This window comes from Emys orbicularis, chromosome 2, assembly GCF_028017835.1.
Source record: "Emys orbicularis isolate rEmyOrb1 chromosome 2, rEmyOrb1.hap1, whole genome shotgun sequence".
NCBI lineage: Eukaryota > Metazoa > Chordata > Testudines > Emydidae > Emys > Emys orbicularis.
Genome location: NC_088684.1, coordinates 18,723,359 through 18,746,554, shown reverse-complemented (window position 1 = coordinate 18,746,554; position 23,196 = coordinate 18,723,359). Strand labels below are relative to the sequence as shown.

The following is a 23,196-nucleotide window of genomic DNA, read 5'->3' as shown; positions in this document are numbered from 1 at the left end:
AGCTATCCCACAGTGCACCACTCTGTTGACGCTCTGGACAGCACTTCGAGCTCGGATGCTCTGACCAGCCACACAGGAAAAGCCCCGGGAAAATTTGAATTCCTTTTCCTGTCTGGGCAGTTTGAATCTCATTTTCTGTTTGGACAGCGTGGAGAGCTCAGCAGCACTGGCAACGATGCAGAGCTCTCCAGCAGAGATGGCCGTGCAATCTAATAGAAAGAGGGCCCCAGCATGGACTGATCGGGAAGTCTTGGATCTCATCGCTGTGTGGGGCGATGAGTCCGTGCTTTCAGAGCTGCGCTCCAAAAGAAGGAATGCAAAGATCTACGAGAAGATCTCTAAAGCCATGGCAGAGAGAGGATACAGCCGGGATGCAACGCAGTGCCGCGTGAAAATCAAGGAGCTGAGACAAGGCTACCAAAAAACCAAAGAGGCAAACCGACGCTCCGGATCCCAGCCCCACACATCACGTTTCTACGAGGCACTGCATTCCATCCTAGGTGCGGCCGCCACCACTACCCCACCAGTGACCGTGGACTCAGAGGATGGGATACTGTCCACGGCCGGTTCCTCGTCGGAAATGTTAGCGGACGGGGAAGATGAGGAAGGAGATGAGGAGGACGAGGCAGTCGACAGCGCTTGCACCACTGATTTCCCCGACAGCCAGGAGCTCTTCATCACCCTTACCGAGATCCCCTACCAACCATCCACAGCCGTTACCCCGGACACCGAATCAGGGGAAGGATCAAGCAGTGAGTGCTTTAAACATCTAAACATGTAATTTTAACATAACTGGTCCACCGTGGTAACACACGTTCCCACGCCATGAGTCCAGTAAGTAGTCTGGGATCATGGCACGGCACAGCATGGCGGCATACGGCCCTGGCCTCTGCATGGTCTCCCGAAGCATTCTTCCCCTCTCGCTCTCCGAGATCCTCATTAGAGTTATATCGCACATGACGCCCTGCTTTAAATTAGGGAGGGGAATGTTAGTATTGGGACTGCTTTACAGCCACGCGGTGGAGGCGGCAGAGGGGCAGCATACAGTGATCTTTCCCGGGGACAGCCGCGAGGTGGTGGGACAGGGGCAGAGCTCATGCTTCCCTGATTGCTGCCAGCAGAGAGTGGCCTTGCATTCAGTGCGAAAGGAGCCCAGTGCTACTATTACATTTTTAAGCTGCCACAAGTCTACGGCTTACCATGTTTTCCTGCAACAAAAGTAGAGGTGTCCTGCCACGCTTCTCTGATCGCAACTGCAAGACCCCAGGCACTGAAGGCGAGGGCCGAAAATTCGACCTTGTCCTGTGTGCGCATGTGAAAGGTCCAGTGCATGGTGTTGTTCACAGAGAAAGACTATGTTCTTTGTTAGCAACTTCATTTATCTGTCTCAGGAATTTACTCCCTTTTTCCCATTCCCACAGACACATCTGCGACTGTCTCCCAACCCAGCCTGGCATCACACTCCCAGAGGCTAGCGCAGATTAGGAGAAGGAAGAGAAAGACGCGTGAAGACATGTTTTATGAACTTATGGAGTGCTCACGAGAGCAGGCAGCCCAGACGACACAGTGGAGGGAGAACTTGTCACAAATGCACAGAGCAGTCATGGAACGGGAGGAGAGGTGGCGCCAGGAGGACCAGCAGGCTACTCGAACCCTGCTTGGACTAATGAGGGAGCAAACGGAGACGCTCCGGCGCCTAGTGGATGTTCTGCAAGACCGGAGGCAGGAGGACAGAGCCCTGCTGCTGTCTATCTCTAACCGCCCTCCCCCGCCACCAAGTCCCACACCCCCCTCACCAAAAGTCCAAAGAAGGAGGGGCGGCAAGGGCCGTTAAAACTTTCAGTCGGCCCCTGCACACTGCTGCAGCAATGGAAGGCTCTCGTTCCAAAGTTTGAAAAGCCCTTTCCTACCCATCTCACAATAGCCCACGTCCAAGTTTCCTCCCCCCCTTTTCATGTGCGGTTCATAATAAAACATCTGTTTCTGTTAAGTACTGTTTCCGAGAGTGTCTTTTAGAGGGGATTCTGTCTGAAGGGGGGGAAGGGGTTTGTTACTTGGACAGGACAGTCACCTGTAGCAGGCTACAGAGGCGGGGGCAGGTCCAGCATCAGGACACATACACAGTACAGTCACCAGTTACCCTGGTCAGTCTGGGAGGCGGTTTTCATGTTCTGGGGTGCGAGGGGGTTGATCTGTGACTTTGTGGCGGGGGAGGGCAGTTACAGATCTTCTGCCGCGGTCCTTATCCTGGATCACAGAGCCACGCAGCAGGGGATCTGTTACCCTCCGCCCCCTGCCAGAAAGTCACTTGGCCGACACATACATGCAGTCCCGCCCAGGACTGCTGGCAGGCTGCGTTGAAACAACCAATCCAGCACTGCGGAGCCTGTCATTCCCGGAGTTTAGAAGCATCATTTGCATCAAAACAATAAACCAGCCCCCCGCCACAGTCTGCGTCCCCGGTTTAAAACATTCCCGCGAAAACAGTAAGAAAGAGAACCTTGTTCAGTAACAAAACGGAACAGATTTTATTTGTTGGGAAGGTGGGGAAGGGGGTATGTAACTTGGAAGGATAGTCAACAGTAACTGGGTAAAGAAACGGGGGCAGGTTCAGTATCTGTGTCCACAAAGTGAACAGTCACTGGAGACCCTGCTCAGTCAGGAACCTGGCTTTCAAAGCCTCCCTGATGCACAGCGCGTCCCGCTGGGATCTTCTAATCGCCCGGCTGTCTGGCTGGACGTAATCAGAAGCCAGGCTATTTGCCTCAAGCTCCCACCCCGCCATAAAGGTCTCCCCCTTGCTCTCACACAAATTGTGGAGCACACAGCAAGCAGCTATCACAATGGGGATATTGGTCTCGCTGAGATCACAGCGAGTGAGTAGGCTTCTCCATCTCCCCTTGAGACGGCCAAAAGCACACTCCACCACCATTCTGCACTTGCTGAGCCGGTAGTTGAATAGTTCTTTCCCTGAGTCCAGTGCGCCAGTGTAGGGCTTCATGAGCCAGGGCATTAGCGGGTATGCAGGGTCCCCGAGGATGACTGTAGGCATCTCCACATCCCCAACAGTTACTTTGTGGTCCGGGAAGTAAAGACCTTCCTGCAGCCGTCTATACAGACCAGAGTTCCTGAACACCCTAGCGTCATGAACCTTGCCAGGCCATCCAACGTAGATATTGGTAAAACGTCCCCGATGGTCCACCAGTGCTTGCAGCACCATGGAAAAGTACCCCTTTCTGTTGATGTACTGGCTGGCCTGTTGGTCCGGTGCCAGGATAGGGATGTGAGTCCCATCTATAGCCCCACCGCAGTTTGGGAATCCCATCTCGGCAAAGCCATCTCTGATGAGCTCCACGTTTCCCAGGGTCACTACCTTAGATAGCAGTAGCTTGACGATTGCCCTGGCTACTTGCATAACAGCAACCCCCACGGTAGACTTGCCCACACCAAAGTGGTTAGCGACGGACCGGTAGCTGTCTGGCGTTGCGAGCTTCCAGAGGGCTATGGCCACTCGCTTCTGGACAGTCAGGGCTGCCCGCATCCGGGTGTCCTTTCGCTTCAGGGCAGGGGACAGCAACTCACACAGTTCGAGGAAAGTCCCCTTCCGCATGCGAAAGTTGCGCAGCCACTGGGATTCATCCCAGACCTGCAGCACTATGTGGTCCCACCATTCTGTGCTTGTTTCACGGGCCCAGAATCGCCGTTCAACAGTATCAACAAGACCCAGTGACAGCGAGATGTCCTGGGCGCTGGGTCTCATGTTCTCAGAGAGGTCGGAGCTAGTGTCCGACTTCATGCCGTCACGGTGGTGCCGTAGCCTCCTCTCATGATTGATCTGCAGCTGCCTCTGGTACAGGTGGAGGAGAAGCTGCGAGGCGTTGAGAACTGCCACAACTGCAGCGATGGTCGCAGCGGGATCCATGCTCGCACTGCTGTGGCGTCCGCGCTGTCAGTAATCAGAAAAGCGCGCGAACTGATTTCCCACCGGCGCTTTCAGGGAGGGAGGGAGGGAGGGCGTGAGTGACGGACGGATGACGACAGGCGCCCAAAAGCACCCTCGACACATTTTTTTACCCAGAAGGCATTTGGGGCTCGACCCAGAATTCCAATGGGCAGCGGGGACTGCGGGAACTGTGGGATAGCTGCCCACAGTGCACCGCTTCCAATGTCGACGCTTGCCCCGTTAGTGTGGACTCACAAAGTCTCACAAAGTCGAATTACTGTCCTTAGTGTGGACACACACGTTCGACTTAGTAATATCGATTCCACATAGTCGAATTAACTAAAATCGAAGTACTCTCGTAGTGTAGACAAGGCCTCAGAAATCTATTTATGCTTTAGCTATTTAATACACAAATTACTTAGAGCATATTTTACTGTTTAATATTCTCACCATCGAATTTAAGTTTTGGGTATTCTTTTCCATGACTGACATCTAGTGGTAGCTCTTAAAAGAACCACTACAAGAACTCCATAATAGTTTTCACACAGACCAGTTTTATCTTGGAACAATATTCTACTAAACTACAATGTTTTTCCGTAAGTGGCCCTTCAATTCTGCAGTTAGAATAGTTTATGCATTGTTCTTTGACAAGAAAAATATTGCATTCACTGAAATTAAAACTGTAATGGAATAGGGTTCACAAAAGAACTAGGCAAATTCATGGAGGACAGGTCCATCAATGGCGTCCCTAGCCTCTATTTGCCAGAAGCTGGGAATAGGTGACAGGGGATGGATCACTTGATGATTACCTATTCTGTTCATTCCCTCTGGGGCACCTGGCATTGGTCGCTGTTAGAAGACAGGATACTGGGCTAGATGGACCTTTGGTCTGACCCAGTACGGCCATTCTTATGTTCTGTTCAAATTGTTATCTACTTGGAGCGTTCCTCATAAGAAGTTTGACATCAGATTATAGGACTGCACAGCTGAGCCGTTCTTTACTAATATCTGAGTTGTGAATAAGTTTCCTTCTAATTTCAGAGGAAAGTAAAACATTTGTTTTTACTTAAACTATTTTGATGGGAGTGACATTTTTATAGTAGTATTAATAGTCTCTCATGTGGCAGAGTTTAGGAGTTCAAATCACGGGCCTTTCTTCCCAGGATCTCCTCATCATTTGCCAGCGGAAATGGCTTAGTGAGCAAAGCAACACTTAGATTCCCTGAAATCATAGTTTCAAAGTTTTGGCAGGATTGATTCCACTCCCTTCATTTTGAAAGAAAAATGGAATATCATGTTCTTTCTTGTGTATGAATCACTGATGAGACCTTGAGTTGAATATGGTCTATTCTGTGCAGACACTAACGATTCTGTGGAACTTTCTTCAAGAATTGGAGAAGTGGGGGCCAGTGGAAGGCCTCATGTACACAGGGAAATTGGCTAGCATAGATATTGCAAAATAAGAAAAGTTCACCATGTAGACACTACTGCGGAATAGAAGTCACTTTTATTCTGGAATAATTACTACGCTTTGTGAACTGACTTACCCACAGCTAAAAACTGGGTGCAGTTCATCTTGGAGTGTGTAAATCCAGGGTTAAGACAGACTTGACTATTAACAATGTACTTTTCCTTTTCATAAGGACATGAGCTAAAAGGATGTACTCTCTATCTTCCCTCCAGATCTCTGTTGGTTAGGTGTTCCAAACACACACTTTGCATTTAGTTTTGTATTTGCATCATGATTATGTAAAATATTTCTAAGCTGTATTTTTTTTTTAGATGAAAAAGTTATTCGCCAGTCCTTATTAAGTTAAACAGTTTGTACTGAAAGATAACAGATCTAAATAATTCTTAGAATAAATAAATGGAAAAGAGGAAACAATTTTTCAAAGTTGAGTTCAATGCCCGGTGTAAACAGTAGTAATATTACACCACCAGTCTTAGTTACAGCACATTTACATTCAAGTGCAAGCAGTCTGTGCCTTCAGGTTTCAATCTTTCAAATAAAAATTCTCTTGTAGTACTACATCTCCACCTGGAGAGGTCATTCATTTACAACTTGACCTTGCAGACCAGGGGAAATACTCATCACAACATCAGAGAAACAATTATCATAGTAGATTTTTCTCTGCATATCCCCAGGCATGCAGTTCCTCTTCTTCTGCACAGTACACTGTGTCAACCAAGATCCTCAAATCACTGGTACCACCTTGTGACATTAATACATTTGTTTCCTTTCAAAGACACTTAAAATTTCTTCATTCTATTAGTGTTTTACACAGTCATGGGAAAAGTATCAAGAAATTCATAAATAAAGCTGCAAGACACATTAAAAATTTCGCAAGGTGCTTTGGAAGGCTCAGTGATTTAGACTGGGATACAGACCTTCACCCTTGATCCAGATCAGGTTAATAGCCAATGAGAGAAATCATTACCTCAGGCCTGGTCAGTAGATTATTTGAAATAAATTGATGGGTTTAGTATATTTTCTAAAGGATGGGTGTCCAAGGTTATAGAGCCCATACTACATACTTGATAGTTACAGCTGTAGTGTTAGTCCAAAGGCCATACATTAAGTGATTAAGAATACCTTCTTCACTTTTAGAAGTGACACCTTCACAAAAGGGATGAGGTGGGAAAGCTTGCCTTTTCTGTGGCTAAATTTTGTAATTCTCAGTGCAAGGATTGTCTTACTCTCTTTGTAAAGTGCTATGCATATTTATTGTGTTTTACAGCAGTAATACAGGATTTTCTATTTCAGGGCTGCCAGTCTAGCACCTTTATTGAGCACTAACCACTCCTTTAAAAAAAAAAATCTAACACTTTCACATCATAGGTTTATCCATTTAAAGTTTCAAACTTACAAGTCTTTTTTCCTCAAGACATCATTCAGAAAAAATTTCAAATATTTTCACTCAGATCTATTATCTACTGATTTATTGCATTTTTAGTGTGAATTTCACTTATCTAGAGGAGAGGAGTCATTTAATAACTTTTATTCCAACCATATCTTCTTGGAATCAGCAAAACTCCCAGTAGACTTAACTTTATTTCCCCACCCAAATGCCAGTCTAAGTGCCCAGCTATCCTGACGCTAGACTGTGACCTGAACATTCATATTGCCTCAGTTAAAAAATTGTTATTGGAAGAGTGGAAAGTACATGAAGGTCTCTGTCCACAATGCCTCACTAATCCTGCGAACTGATCAAGTAATGCAAACAATGTGTTGTTTCTATGCACTGTAGCTAGAGAAAAAGTATTAGATAAAACTACAGCAAAACAGGAGAAGATGCTTCAAAATAAATGAAAACCCTTAGTTCACTCTAACCAACCACCAACCATCACAGATCAAAATGGTCATGACTGTGATAATTATCGATAACCACCTATTTAATTATGTAAATACCTCATTTCCATATTCTAGCTCCCAGTCCTAAGTTTTGTTTGTATATCAGCCAGTAAAGAGGACACATTCAGTATTTGAAAGATATAAAGTTGTTTTTCTATACATTTAACTATCAACCTATGAGAGTTAACTAGGAAATATACAGGCCAGCTCCAAGGACAAGAGAGCACTTCAGCTCCTGTAGCCTTCAGAGCCAAGAACCTGAAAAGGCGTGGTTCAATTTTGGTATTGGAAGTCCATCAGATTGACCTGTAGAAGGTCTCCATTTCCAGCATACCTACTAAGTGCAGTCCCATTTGTTTGGCAGAATTTGGATGAGACTGAGCCAATACATCATGATAGATTCCAGCTATGTTAACTGTTGACAGAGGCAGCAGGTTACGTTTGGCTCCTGGAAGGATATTGCTTCCATTCCCAAAGTCAAAATTGGAGATTTTCAAATACTAAAATAGCTGCCACAAATCTTTGGGGGACTCAATATGAGGATTTTGAGGCTCATACTTTTTGCATCCATAAAATAGGGCAAAAGCTACAGGGATAAAAGCCATCCTTTAAAATGTTGGCCCAACAGTACTCCACTTTTTAAATTTGGGTTGCAGCTCTAAAAGAAAGACTTCATCTCCAAAGGAAGCCAGTGTTTTATTGATTAAAATATATGAAAGCTTTGAAAAAGAGTAGAATTAAATGGAAACACTAAAGATTTTTAACACTTGGACTTTCATATTTATACTTTAGACTCTCAGGAAGCCAATTTATGTTCACATTTAGACCCTGCATAGGCCATGTTTTTCCCCACTGTCATAACTGCCAAGAACAAGTATAGGCACTTTCACGGTCTTATCTTCAGTTGACAAGAACATAGTTATTGGCTAATACTATAGGAATTAACTTGCAACATTATATTTTGACTGGTTTTGTACTTTATTTGGTATGGCAGCTCACTTACTAGGAGTCTGGTCCTTGAACTGTGCCAAGTCACTACCATGGGGGGCAGTTTACACCCTTCTTCTGTAAAAGACTTCTTTATGTTTCCCTGTATACATTCTAAAGCAAATATTGAACAAGTTCTCTTGACCTACATATATTACTATTTCCTCATAATCCTAAATTCCACCTACTTGTGATCTTGTAGACTATGAAAATATTCCCTGCTTTGGATATCTGATTTTTAATGAGGAGACAGCCAATATCAGAACTTCCAGGAATCTCACTACGAAGCACTTAAAATTACATTTAGAGGTGTCAGCGATATATCAAACCTTCTTGTAAAAAAAATGTGAGACAAGTATGCAGACACAAAAAGGTTTAACCACCTTTTGATGTGTGGACAATGTATATACATAAAAAGCTCTTTTCCATCAAGAGGAGAAGAGACTATAAAAGTCAACAACCGAAAAAAAAAAAAAAAAAAAAAAAGAAGAAGAGCAGGAAGCTAGGCACGGATGAGTTACCAAATATGGGGTGAGAACACTCAGTTACTTGCATGGTCACACATTACTGAACTGAAGTCTCCCAGGAATTGAGATGAACACTTAACATTTGAAATAAGCAGATATCTAAAAATCAGTTAAATTCCTCGCGATTACTATATTACACTGCGCACCAATCAATTAGTTCACTAGTGACTATGTTTTTACAGTGTTACTAGTAAGAACTCTTAACCGAAGCTGAAGAATGGAAAGGAAAGATGGACTTATGGTTCAGGCACTGGACCAGGACCCAGGCAATCGAGGCAATTCCCAGCTTTGCCACAGACTTCCCATGTGACATTGGGAAAGTGACATGTCCCTCAGTGCCACACTTCTCTATATAGAACAATCTCATAAACTATGTTCCTATCCCCCTACATTCTTATTCCTCAAATAAGACAGTTAGTTTCATTGGCAATGAAGAGACTTCTTGACACTACTCCCAACACTAATCAGACTGGTGCAGGTAATTTTTCCCCCTGTGATTCAAACGCTTTCTTGATGATGCATCAAAACTAAGAGGTAAGGTTCATTTTTCTTCTGTCCGGTGCCAGTGGTATCTTCTTCAGCATCTCTAGCTAAGAGACAGCCAGCACTGTTGGCACAACACCAGATAAACATGGAGGTACAATACAACGATGTTCTATGTGCTAACTTATATGACTGCAAGACAAAAAGCTAAAAGGGGTGTGGACTTTATAGTGCACACCCCTTTCCCCATTTCACAGAACCTTAAAAAGGTGGTAGAAGATGTTGCTTGTTTTGAAGGTAAAACATCTGGTTTAGGAAAGATCCTAAAGCAGATGCAACTGTAGCCACATTAAGAAAGCATTTTTAGTGTGTAGCAAAGATCTGAAGCAATTAGTTTTCTCTTTGTGTAGGTCTTCCAAACAGTTTAAGAAACACTGCCCTTGAAGGTCATTATCATTTTTAAAGGCTATCAATGATTTAGATGCTCAGAGCCCATGTTTCTTTAAATGAAAGCCATTTCGATGAGCTTTCTTCAAGTTATCTTCTTATTCCTTCACTGTTAATTAAGTTGAAGACTGTGTTAGGACGTTGAAGGAGCAATGCAGAAGCAAAAGACTCCTTATCTGTTTTCTCCCTGGCAAGATACTGTATAAAGTGAATCTCAATGAAAAAAATTAGTAGATCAAGCATATTTATACTCTCTCCTACCTTCTGAAGGTTAAAAGTAAGTCAATGAATAAGTGAGAGAAAAGGTAGGTGGGGTAATATTTTTTATTGAACCAACTTCTGATGGTGGAAGATAAGAAGCTCAAAAGCTTGTATCTTCCACCATCAGAAGTTGGTCCAATAAAAGATATTCTTTCATTTACCCTGCGACCAACATGGTTGCCATAGCACTGCAAACAACCATGAATAAGTTTCAGGCACTCTTTTCTAGGCTGAAAATCTAAGTAATTCCCAATGAGCTTTGTACATTTCTAAAATTAAAGTAGCCAGCTGGAGCTTTTCCTTCAAGATACAATTAATGCTAGCTTAACAATATTCTTCCATTTGCTATCTTTTAAAAGCTTATAGTTTTAGTTCCCTTGGCCAATTCTCTCCCCACCAATGCACTTACACAGTGATAGATAAGTTACAATTCTTACCTACAGCCAGTGCTGCTCTCTGTTTTTGGCCCCCCGTCTGTAAAAAACAAACATACATTATGAAATAACATTTTCTGCATCTAGATTTTATAAAGCATTTTAATAAATATTAAATGGGTTACAAAAGCCTACATTTAAGATGTTTAAAACACACTACCTAGCTTTATAAAAAGAATATATATCTTTTTGATCCACTGTACTGTTCTCTTTTGAAACTGTTGAAAGTACAGAACACCAGCGGTGAACAGTACTGAGACCTTTTACAAGTGTGGGGGGTTTTTAACCAAGGGCTCAGTACCACATGCTAGTTCGTTTCACTGATAAGAATAGACCAAGCAGTCCTGATTATTTTGCAACTTGGATTCAAAATTTGTTTTAGAGGAGTTTGCTAGCTTTAATTTAGCCATTAGTACACATATGCCATCATTACGTTAATCTCTAGGCTCTCAATACAAATAAAGGCAAAAGTTTTCAAATACTGTAAAAGACTGAGAAGCTTTAAAAGACACTAAATATCATGAGACTCTTCTGAAAATAGAACATCAGAAGGTCTGGCTCCAGTGCTCAGAACATGCTTCTTTTAGGAGTCTGCACCCGTGATAAATACAGCAAAGGGTTACATCTGTGCAGTGAGGAAGGCCATATGGCTCCTAGTCTGTGCTATATGTTATTTGCATCAACTATCGAACATTTTAGGGTTAATATAAAAAAGAAACACCACTAAAATATGTTAACAGCATGCCTCAAAAGGAAGCAGGGAAATCCACTGAATCCAATGCAGCTCCCAAGCTAGAATCTGCAATATTTTCTACTGATAACAGTACCAAACAAGAACACTCAGCAGGTACTGTAGCACCAGGAGAGACAGGGATGGAGGGAGGAAGAGGAACCCCGGTTAGTCCCCCGCCCGGCAGTACCCAGATCAGATACTAATGATCTCAGACTACTTTTGTGTGTGTGCATGTGTACACATAGGCAGTGTTTAGTACATTAGAGCCCTGATTCCTGACTGGGGACTCTTTGTAAGTGAGTAGCATCTACTTTCTCCTTTACTGACTGGCTATTGGCTCCTGCCCTCTTTCTTACAAATAACAACCAACTGCTTCTTCCATTACCTCAGTTGAATGTTCCATGTTAACTGCCTTTTGTATTCGAACAGGGATTCTCAGTCTGGAGGTCACAAAGAGGTTTTGAGGGATCATGACAACCCTACCTTTCCTCTCTTTTTTATGCTTTCTTTAAAAAAAATAAATAAATGTTTATAGCCTTCATGGTCACAGACATAACCTCGAACCATGAGTGAGCATAAACCAAAGCAGTGATGCCTGTCTGAATCTATGGACAACCTGAAATAATAGTTAAGACATGTGAACTGCCTGAATTGTTTCAGCCAGAGCCCTGTGGACTATACAAATCTACAACAATGGAATTTGGCATTTTTCCAGTATAACATAAAATCAGAACTTTTGCCACAGCATTTGCCAGTTTGCTGCAGCCAAGCACCTAACATTCTATTTAGTCTCCCTGCTCTGCTGGGACCTGCCTGCAGCTGCTTCTTGCTCTCCAGTTTTCTGCTCGAGGGTTAAATACATTGGACTATTGTGCATGTGCCCTACGCTATTCCATGGAGCCTGGCATCAAGGCTAGGCTTGGCAAGCCGGTCAACTGACTGGTCAAATAATGTCATCTGCCCAATAACTAGCCCCCTATTATTTGACCACCTGTCAGATACTCCTGTAAGAATGTCCAGATGTAGGCAGTGGCCTATCTTTTTGATTGCACCATGGTGCCATCTGTTACCAAGCTTACTTAAATGTCTTGATCAATACCCTTTACTATATGCTAATGCCACCTGTTGGGAAAAAGGTGAACCAACTGAAAGCTGAGCATCTTCTTGATGTGTCATTACATCTTCTAGAACAAACACATTATGTATTATGTATTTTTATATCATTAATGTACATGGCAGTTTTCAAAGCACAGTAAACAATTTAAAAGACACACTTCCTGCCCCAAAGAAACTAACTCAGAAGGGAGTGGGAGGAGAGGAGGGTTCCAAGTCATTAACCCTCTCTCCCAACACAAAGAGAAAAAAATGTCCAGACATTAAGCCTCTTCCTTAAACAAAAGTATCACAGCTTTTAATTGCCCCAGCACCTCCCCCGTACTTTCAAAGCAAACAGCATCACCATAGGAGGCTCAAGCTGAGCTTCCATGGGAGGACCCTGTGAGGCTAGGCTTGGCAGGAGATACAGGCCAGCAGAACCTGAGTGGTGGCCCCTCACAGCCCTCTGAGTGGCCAATACCAGTACTTAAACAAGGAAGCCATGAAGGGTAGCTGCCTGAGCAACAACACAGACTGCCTGCCTGTCTCTGCTCCAGACCCCTGGTTGTGATTGACCCTAGTCTCCAGCCTCTGACCCTGGTTTGTCCTCATTTTTGCTCTTCGATTGCTGTCTGTAACCCTGCGCCTGATCCCAATCTCTTGGTAACCTGACCCTGCATGCCTCCCGACACCCGATTCTCGGTTCACTCTCTGGCCTGTCTCAGACTCTGATCTACCAGTACCCGACTCAACCTGGCTTCCAACTCCTGTCCCAACCACTAGATCTGACCACCCTTGTCCTGGTCACGACACACATCCTCAGCCAATCATTACTGATAATATGAAAAGTTCTATGCTAATGAGAGGAGTATGACATCACATTTTGGTAGAGGAACCTCCCTTTCTATTCTGTTCCTCCTCCTCCTGCTTATGAGTTCATTGATTTGCTACAGGGCTGTCTGCCTCCCTCTCTCTTCATGTTATCTAGAAGTCTATAGGGGTCCTGGAAAGAAGGGGCAGCATGTCCTAAAACACTGATTGGTTGGAATCTTCTGGGATAGCAGCAGTTAGAAATAGAACTGAATGGCTACTGGTTGATTGAAACAGAAGAGATACTTCATAATCTAGAGAGCATCCCAGAAGTAGTGAGACATTAATAACAGTGACAATGAATTATACAGAGTCCAGGAAAGCCTAAATAATTAGTTTTTTTTTTTTTTTTTTTTTTTTTACTAGACATGGAAAAACTGTTAAAGCTAAGTGCACATTCTATTCTTCCGAGTATGAGAGACATGTAGACAGAATGGAGAAACACTTGTTGAATTTGTGTGATGTGTGTGTCCAGTCAAACACCAAGAAATGGAAAATTAGTCTGCAACAAAATTTGTTTTCTTCTGTGCATTTCCTACTTTGCTTTTGGCAGCAGCATCAGAAAGCATGTAGTCTTTTGATGAAGACAGTAATATGAGCGACAATTAAAGTGAAGCCAATTACATTTTTTCATCTTTTAATACAAATTTTACTACTTCATCTGCTATAGCATCAAAAACTCCTAATCCAGGAAAGTCTTCAGATGTTCATCAAATTGGTATTAAGACATTTTTTAACAGAATGTCCAATGACCAGAAAAACAAACGTGACTGTATGTTTGCTAGAGCTATTCATGCTAGCAATAAATAATGTCATATGGCTGAAAATCCTTATATGCTAGAATTTTTTCATAAGTCGTATCCAATTTACGAAGTGTCAAGTAGGAAATGGTTGCAGGAAGTCTTCTGAATCCCAAAATGGACAACGTGAAAAAGAGTTGGTGTTCTTATTGCACAAGCTCCTCACGTGTCTTTAGTGTCTGATGGATGGTGCAACATTCACAATGAGAATGTAAGCAACGTCATGGTGGTAATTCCACAATCAATGCACAACTGAGTTTCATCACATGGCTCAATATATTCCTGACCAATTAAAAAATGTAATCAGAGAACTGGTCCATTGAAGGTAATTTCAGTTGTGACTGACAATGCAGCTAATATGAAAGCTGCCTGGTTCTGTTAATAAATCAGTATCCAGACCTTGTGTGTTATGGATGTGCTGCCCAGATAATGCAGCTTTTCACTGGTGATGTTAAAGATCTGACAACTTTCTCATCATGTGTCAAAAGTGCAAAGCATTGTCAAGATTCTCAAAAACAAACATTTACTAGAAGCCATTTTTCATCATCACTTAGTACAGCCCTTGATTTTATCCACACTGAGCGAGCCATGTCATACTCAACAGGAAATCTCTATTAAATGTCTCAAAGATGCAAGAAGGCTCTTCAATCAGCTGCTGTTGAAGAACGATTAGCTGGATGATGCCCCCATGTATCCACACTCACATTCTTGATGACAGTATCTTTTGGATGCGAAACTCAAAATTCATTTCACTGCTTGAACCCATAAGCTCAGTCCATTCAGAATATGGATAATGATAGTTCTTGAATGCCAAGAAACATATTTGTGAGAATACTGAATACAATCCACTTACAAAAGCTAAAGAGAAAATGACAACAAAATAATATCATAGAAAAATCAAGTGATCACTCCAACACATAATGTTGCCTACCTTCTGGAGCACATTTTCAGGGCCAAGACCTTTCTGATGATGTATTTGATTCACATTGTGACCTCGTGGTGGCTTTTGCCAATTTAAAGGAAATACAAACAAGCAAATCTGATGGAGGTAGCAAATTATAAAGCAAAAAGTCATAAAACAATTTGAAGTGCAATCCCAGCAGTTGAATCAAAACAGTTTGCTCCTTCGTCACGCTGGAAAGGGTTGTGTCCTCCATTCTCTTTAACTACAGTGGCAGAAATTCTTTTTAACACTTCAGTGTTCAACTGCATGTGCAGAACGAAACTGGTTGGTTTGGGGAACCATCCATTCAAAAACCCAAATAGACTGAAGACCTCCACTGCTGGGAAACTGGTGACCATGAATCACAATTTATGATTAGAGAAGAAAATGGCAGATGAAGATTTAACTCAGTATTCATCTGATGAAGAACAAGGAGATACTGATGAGGTCGACAAAGATATAGACAAAGCAGTTGAAGCAGATAAAGGGATGATAATGAAAAACAAGATGCTTGAAGAACTGGCCCACCACTTACCTAGTATAATATGTACATTTAAAAATGCCTGGTTTCTTTTATAGTTCCTATGTTTGTTTTATTTCTGTTTAATTTTTCTTTTGTAATTCTTCAGTCTTGAATAACAATCACATTTAAATGCTAACCTAACATTTTGTAATTAGGTATAAGTTTCTAAGGCCTAGCCTACTAGAGACCCTGAACTCCTATTCTTTTTTGTTACTGTTCTAATAAATTAATGGTTTAAAATATTTGACCATTTTTGACCAGTCAATCGACCGATTATTTTTGGACCAGTCAAATGCCCAACACTCAGCAGGGAGATTATGATGACCTTCCCTTTCGTATCATTCTTCCTTCTTATTGATGTGTTTCTTGCAGCCTGACTTCCCATTCAGACCAAAGCATGAACTAGAATGCTAGTCAGCTTCTACAGCACTTCAATGGAGTTGTCACAGCAGCTGACAAAGGATTCTAGGGAGCGCATATGACTATTAGGAGGAGGAAGCAGTTAACCATTTGGGGTACACCATCCTCCTTTAACAAAAGAAAACTATTCCTCAAACAGCCTATGGGTTCACAAAAATCAGGAGACTTACTATAAATGACAAATCTGTAAACATAAGAACTCTCTGAGCATCAGACATGGTATCACTGCAAATAGTAAAAGCTAACAAACCTCAGCTGAGGAAACATTGATTGTGCCCTGTGTTTTGGAGGTCATTAATGTTATACTGGGAACTGCTCCTGCCAATCAAGTCAAAGCAATTCCTGTATCTGATCACACTTTTAGTTAATTAATTTATGACATGGCTGAAGATGTTCAGGAACGGTTTAGGAGTGTACAGGAGAACCAGTAATTTTCAATATAGATGAAACTACAAATGTGTCTTTTGCCCAACTTTTAACATTAGCCAAACATTAGCTCAGTCTGAATGGGAAGTATCCATACATTAGGACTTCTCATTTTAATGTCCACTGATAAGATGTGCTAAAGGAGAAAAAGAAAATATTTACAGCTTTCCAACAATCAGTTCTTGCAGGTGGGTTGGACTGGCATCAGTGCTTTACTATTTGATGGTGTCCAAGCTAGCCAGGAAAACAGTTACCTGACTAGAATCCAATTTACTGCACTGCAAGCCAATAGGACATGTTCAATTCAGCAGGAAGCTTCAGAGGTAAAGAAGATTCCAGTGAAATTGAAAGAGATACCTGATAAGCTACTAAAGTTGTGAATTGAAGTAAAAGCATCAAGGCATGCCTCTTCACTATTTTGTGTGAATTCAGCAGCCCCTCTACTACATCAAAGCTTGCTGGCTTTGAAATGGAAATTTTTTTTAATCCCTTGTTTAAGCTCAGATATCATGCAAAGACTTTCCTTGATGAACACGTCACTGATCAGCATTGGCTTGCATTGAATGTTTCTCTCCAGAGATGTGATATGATGTGTGTTTTCTCAACTTGGGTAACTTGGCCACCCTGACCTTTCCACATCGGTAAATGGGAGCGGTCTTGTCTAGAGGGATAAGGGGGACTCAGAGTAGTCCCTATACAGAAAATGGGGTCCCAATATAGAAAAGGTTGAGGAGCACTGTGTTAGTGATTTGCAGAAAAAGACCTTCCTTTAATTTTAGTCCATGTCCCCTAGTTTTGAGATTAGAAAGTTAATACTTTTACCTATATGAACCCTTTGGCATGTTAAAAAAGTAAGATTTGATATGAAGAGTTCAATAGCTGAATAACTATGGTTATTAGCACACACAATTACCCTGTGTATCTGCATAAACTATGAGTCTAGGAGCAGAACTGTGCATGTCACATGTTGAAAGTCAGGCCCCTAAAGGATAAAGGAACCATAAACCTGCATAGGGCTCATTATGAAAAAGCAACAGCACTTCCATAGTTAAAATATTAACTAATCCTATTACAGAGTCCTTTTAGCTACCCACCACCCAATAACTTTGGCTTGAAAATTGCCATACTTACTCTGAAGCCAAAAAAGCTACCAGATTTGCTACAAAATTTGAAGGAGACTCAAACATTTGTTGCATTACAGAAAAGTACAATGTTGTTATGAACTGGGTGAAACCTTCTTATAGGTTGGGTTAAAACCCCATTGAAGTCGATAACTGAATGGTGGGTTCACATCTAATGTAATTGTAAACATAAGCCCCCCGGCCCCCCCCGACAAAAAGTGTGCATGAATCCACCCAGGAGCTTTTGGGCTGAGTACTGTTTTGATTAAGTGTACGTGGGAGTAAAGCTAGGGAGCATGCTTTTGGGTCTGGTGTTGACTAAGGAAGCTTGGAGGGCTGGAAGCTAAGAAACTGCTCCTTTTGATCTTGGTTCCTTCTGTGTTCAGAGACACAGGACTTTGTACATTCCTTGTAAATAAATAAGATTGAATCAAGGAAACACCAGACTCCATCAATTTCTACCACCACCTGGAACATCTCCAAGCCTCTGAACTTTGATTAGCTGCTCAGTCAAAAGGAGCAACAGTATCAAAATTACTTCTTAAAAACACAAAAAGCTATAAAAATGCTAAGAATGAAGTAATTAGAAGTTCAACAGAAAAAAGTGACCAAGAGCCCTAGGGAAAAGAGAGATTCTGGAATATAGTACTACAGGAAGTCTCAGGTTAAAATGACTGTTTTACTACAAGAGGGAAGAAAGTCTGCAGAAGGACTGAAAGATAAATCTTCTATGCATCTGATGGCAAGGTAAATTGTTTGCATTATGATATACTATTTCCAGCAGCATGTACACCACACATACTAGTAGGAAAGCACACCTGGAACTAGGGATGTAAATAACATGTAAAAGCAGTAACTGTGTAACCGATTAAAATTCTATCGGTTAAACATTTAACTGGGGAACTGGGGGGTAGGGTGCTGTAGCACCCCCATGTTTTACACGGGGCTCTACTGCTAGCCCTGTGCCTGGGGATCCCTCCTGGCATGCCTGGCAGCCAGGCGCACCAGCAGAGTCGCGGGTGCAGTGGCAGCTGGGACCCCAGCTGCACGGCCGCCGCCGGGGTGCAGGGCCAGCCTCTGGGGTGCCAGGTGGGGGAAGGCCAGCCTCTGGGGTGCTGGGCAGTGCCGGCAGCCAGGACCCCAGGCGGAATTTAATTGTTAGCAGAAAAATACCAAGTGCTAATTATGCCCAGCTCTAGATGAACATATCCAAATGTATACAGTTAAACTAAATGGAGTCAGTTCCAAATATGAAAATAGCTGCTTAAGGTAAAACCCAAACTATGACTTATAGTTAAATACCTTATTTAATTCTACTCCTATGTGCTATTCCCAAAAGCACAGCTTTATTAGAAAAACAGTAACTGAGTATTATTCATTCTTAAGGCTCCTCAAAGTGCTACCAAAAACCCCCAGACATAACACAGTGAAGTGCAGCAAAGTATGGGATATATGTTGGCAACCATAAACATGACACTGCACAATAGTGGAGTAGGAAAATTATGGCCAAGGACACAAGACAACGATGTACTCTTATGAGCAGTGTCATGGAACCCTGAATGCACAAACAGGATCTCTGTTTTATTTACATCCCAAATATGCTCAAATGGTAAATTACATGGTACTCAGTCTACTGTGAAAAGATGAATAGTTTAAATTCACTGCATTGAAATATGATTATGTGCTTCCAAGGAGTCTAGTTATTCCAAATCTGAAGCTTACATCACTAGGATATCTCCTGTAGCAATACATATGCTACTTTGTTTTTAAAGAAAACTTACTTTTAGACACTACATGGGTGTGATGTTTTTTCAAATATTAAAGGACTTTATTACAACAATTTAAACAAAAAGGAGCTATTATTTGGAATTTAAAGGAGAATAAACTACAAAAAACCAAACTAAAAAAATAAAAAAACCTAAAAATAGTTTAGTTGAGTCTAATTTGAACAAGTGGAGCAGTCTGAATGAAAAATTAGGGCAAAAACCTCAAGAGTCTCACTGTTTCTCTTTGCTTCAAGAATTGCCTCTCCCCAGTGCCTTCTATGACCTGACTCATTATGGGGAGGGGGATGAGGAAGAATCAGGTTCAGGGGGATGATCCAGGTGGTTGAATCTCCTCACTGCCAGCTCAGCCTCTTCTCTGCCCAACCTAGCTGCTCTAGGCAGACAGGTATGAAAAGGGGCAGGGAGGGGGTGATGGTGGTGGATTGAATAGGAAGCTAGATGAGCCAGCCAACAGTCCTAGCTGAAGGGCTTTCACCTGGCCGTAAAGACAGGAGCAAAGCCACTGAAGGAAACAGCAAGGTGGAGCTAGGACTCAAGGAGTTGAAAGCCAGGGAGATATTTTTCTGTCTACCTGCAAGCACAGGGTCATGACCCACAGGTTGGCAAACTCTGCTTTAAGCACACCACACCAGACAAACTAACCACCAAGAAAACATCTGACATCATAGCATACTACTGAGCATGTGGTTAAGCTCAACAACTGCAGGAGTGCGTCAACAGGACATCATGCTTATGTCTCACATAACTTGCAACTGAACACATGGAGAGTAGCTGCATTGCCTGGGAACTAACAGCATATGAAGATTTTACTTGGTTTTTTTTCTCTCATTCTAAGTAGGAACTGTTTAATTTTCACTGTTTAAATTTCAAAGAGGTGTCCCTACTTATATTTGAATATTACGACTCTAAGCAAAGGTTTGAATTTTCAAACATTTGGTATAACACTATTCAAACATAATTCCTTCTAGTTTAAAGACTGCTAAAAATGTGCTCCCACACTAAGAAACTAGAAGACAAAGTCTGCCCAAAATTAATTTTTAACACTGAGATAGACAAAAAATTTACGAGTGGAAATAACGACAGAACTGCAGTAGGACTGTGGGGTTAAACTATGCAGTGAATTAGTATGGAATATGAGCCATATTCACCTCTAAGAGCAGTCACAATTGAAAGTTAAGTTACTTATTTGTGTAAATATCAAAAATTCATCTTCCATCAAAGGACCTCTGAACACTTGTCAAATCCTTGGATAAATTCTGCTCCTCTTATTACGTAGTCAGATCCAGTGACTTCACATAGAATATTAAGGTGATGAATATTTGGCTTAAAAATTGCCTCACTACCCTAAGGAATAGGTAAGTATTATTGCACACATTTGACACATGGGAAAATTGAACCAAAAATGGAGGATTTCTGAAGGTATACAGTGAGTCGATGACAGTGCCAGGAATAGAACACAGAGTTCACCACTTTAGCTATTAAACCAAAGTCTCAGACTCAAATCCATTAAATTAATTTAGCACGTTTATACATCAAGTAAAAATGCTAGAGAATGCAATAGCAGGGCTGCTGCAGGTGATGACTGGGGTGCATTGATGCAGCTGTGTGTTGACTACATCTGGTGTTCAGGGCTATTAATCCCTCACTTTTAGAGGCACTACTTTCATTCAAGGTTTTAAATATACCCACTATGACAGTATCAATAGCACAAGCCACATCATTAAACCAGTACAGTTGTGACTAAGGAGATTGTTTGTACATTCAGTGCCTACAAATATACCATTGTTGTTTGACATATTAGATAAACACCAGATAAATTTATTATGTACTTTACAATATTAACTGATTTACAGAAGTACTACATTTTATTATAGAAAATAAGAACAGCACATAAATATGCCTAAATCTTTTGGGGTTTTCCCGGTGCTCAGCTCAGATACCAGCATTTCTATAAAATGTGTGTGTGCTGGAAAGACGTTCAAAATTATTACAATGCAAATGAGCAGGCAATTGTTTTATGGTAAATCTTTTCTAAAAATAATCCATGCCTTTAAAATTTACAAGAAAATTGCTTCCTATCATCCAGCTGCTATGAAGCATTTTGATTTAAATTCAACCAATACTACAAGAACCATACAAACAAATCAATTCCACAAGCTGTCTATATAAAATAAAGTATTTTTTATGCTTCATTGTATTAGTGTCCTAAAATTTGTATTGGTGTCCTAAAATACTATCAGAGAGGATTATTTCTAACTTGTGATGCTAATATAAAACAAAGTTCAAGTAGTTTCACTACCCTGGGAAATAAATATAACATGGGATTTTCCACATATTTCTAGTATGTGATACTATCATTCTGTAGCTTGCTGGCATGACTTTCAGTGAAAAATTATTGTGTGTGGTACTTTGTAACAGAATTTGAAATTCTACAATTAGTATAGCTTACTACATTTTCCATCTTGCACAAAAATTGAGGGATCTGTGCAATTCAGATTTCCTTGATGATAAAATACGTGCTCTAATAAACAATTTTTAAATATTGTTCATCTCTTATTTAGAATCTATTTCCTGATTTACTAAAAGGAAATATTTAATGTTATGGTGTAACAATAATGAGAGCCTCATGTTATACTTCTGGCAACACAAATGGATTCTTCTTTTACTATCCCACCAATTAAGGCAGAGAATTGTCTCACAAAGTTATCAGTGTAACTACACCTCTACGCCAATATAACGCTGTCCTCGGGAGCCAAAAAAATCTTACTGTGTTATAAGTGAAACCGCGTTATATTGAACTTGCTTTGATCCACCGGAGTGCGCAGCCCCGCCCCGCTGGAGCGCTGCTTTACCGCATTATATCCAAATTCGTGTTATATCGGGTCACGTTATATCGGGGTAGAGGTGTATATGGAAACTCGTTATCATATGCAAGATTGTGAGTATTGGACAACACTCACAACATCAGTTCTGAATGAGCTATTTTGCTACTTTTTTTTTCTTGTTTTAATTGTTTTGGGGAGAAAGGGGAAGAAGGAAGGAAAGGGAGGAAATAAAGGCTTGTGCTAGACTGAATGCAAGTTAGAAAGTGACCTACACCAATTTTTCACAGCTAAATAAGAAAGGGTTTGTGCTGAATACTGCAATTGTTTTGGAAAAAGGGACATTTCGCACACAATTTAAAAATTTCAAAGGAAAATGGTACACTTTAAAAAAGTTTGTTTAAAAAGTCAGCACACAAGATGTAAACGTGTTAATCCTTGATTATTATGATACCAACGCTAGGACACAAGCTGCATAACATGTTTAGAGCAGTTTGTACAATGCACCATAATAGATCAGTATATATACTCATCATTACAAATACAAGAAACTTCAACTATTTCTGGTAAACTGGCTACATAAAAACAAATCTTTAACAACTTCTAAAACGTGGGTGAGTCATGTTTCACATCGGATACTCCTTAATGAAACATAGGAGCCTTCTCTAACAACAGGCTTATTCAAAGTGATACAAGCTACGAAAGTGAAATGTTAGAAGAGTGTTGCCGTTTTCATAAAGTAATAAAAATACTGTAATGATAAATAATAATTAATAACTAGTGTGTAATAAGCATGTCATAAAAACAAATTTTATATTTCCAAGATCACTGCTTTTATAATTTATACTCAAGTAAAGGAGAAAATCCCTGGAAATATTCATTTTTAGGAGGGGGTTCACGAGACAAGACATTTTAGTGAAAGGGGTTCACAGGTTGTTAGAGTTTGGGAACCACTGATCTTAAGAATATCTTTTTGTTCTAGAGCACAATATTTATTTTCCATGGCCTTCAAAATGCAAGATATGTGATCCTTTTTAAGGAAAGGTGGGGTTTTGACAGACTCCATACTCAATGGAAGCTTGGTTCGCAACTTGTCCAGGGTAAGCCCCTGGCGGGCCGTGAGACGCTTTGTTAACAAAGCGTCTGCAGGTACGGCCGCTCACAGCTCCCAGTGGCCGAGGTTCGCCGTTCCTGGCCAATGAGAGCTGTGGGAAGTGGCATG

General features: G+C 41.4%; 1 protein-coding gene across 3 annotated transcripts in view; it reads right to left on the bottom strand.

Annotated features, from left to right (window-relative positions):
- Window positions 1-23,196, bottom strand: part of CYRIB (CYFIP related Rac1 interactor B) — a 157,662-nt gene that overhangs the window by 55,194 nt on the left and 79,272 nt on the right. For 2 of the 3 annotated variants that reach the window (XM_065398201.1, XM_065398202.1), the window contains exon 3: window positions 10,438-10,474. The gene's annotated coding sequence lies outside the window, so the exon portion shown is untranslated. The remainder of the gene's footprint in view (window positions 1-10,437; window positions 10,475-23,196) is intronic. The other variant, XM_065398204.1, reaches the window with a different exon arrangement.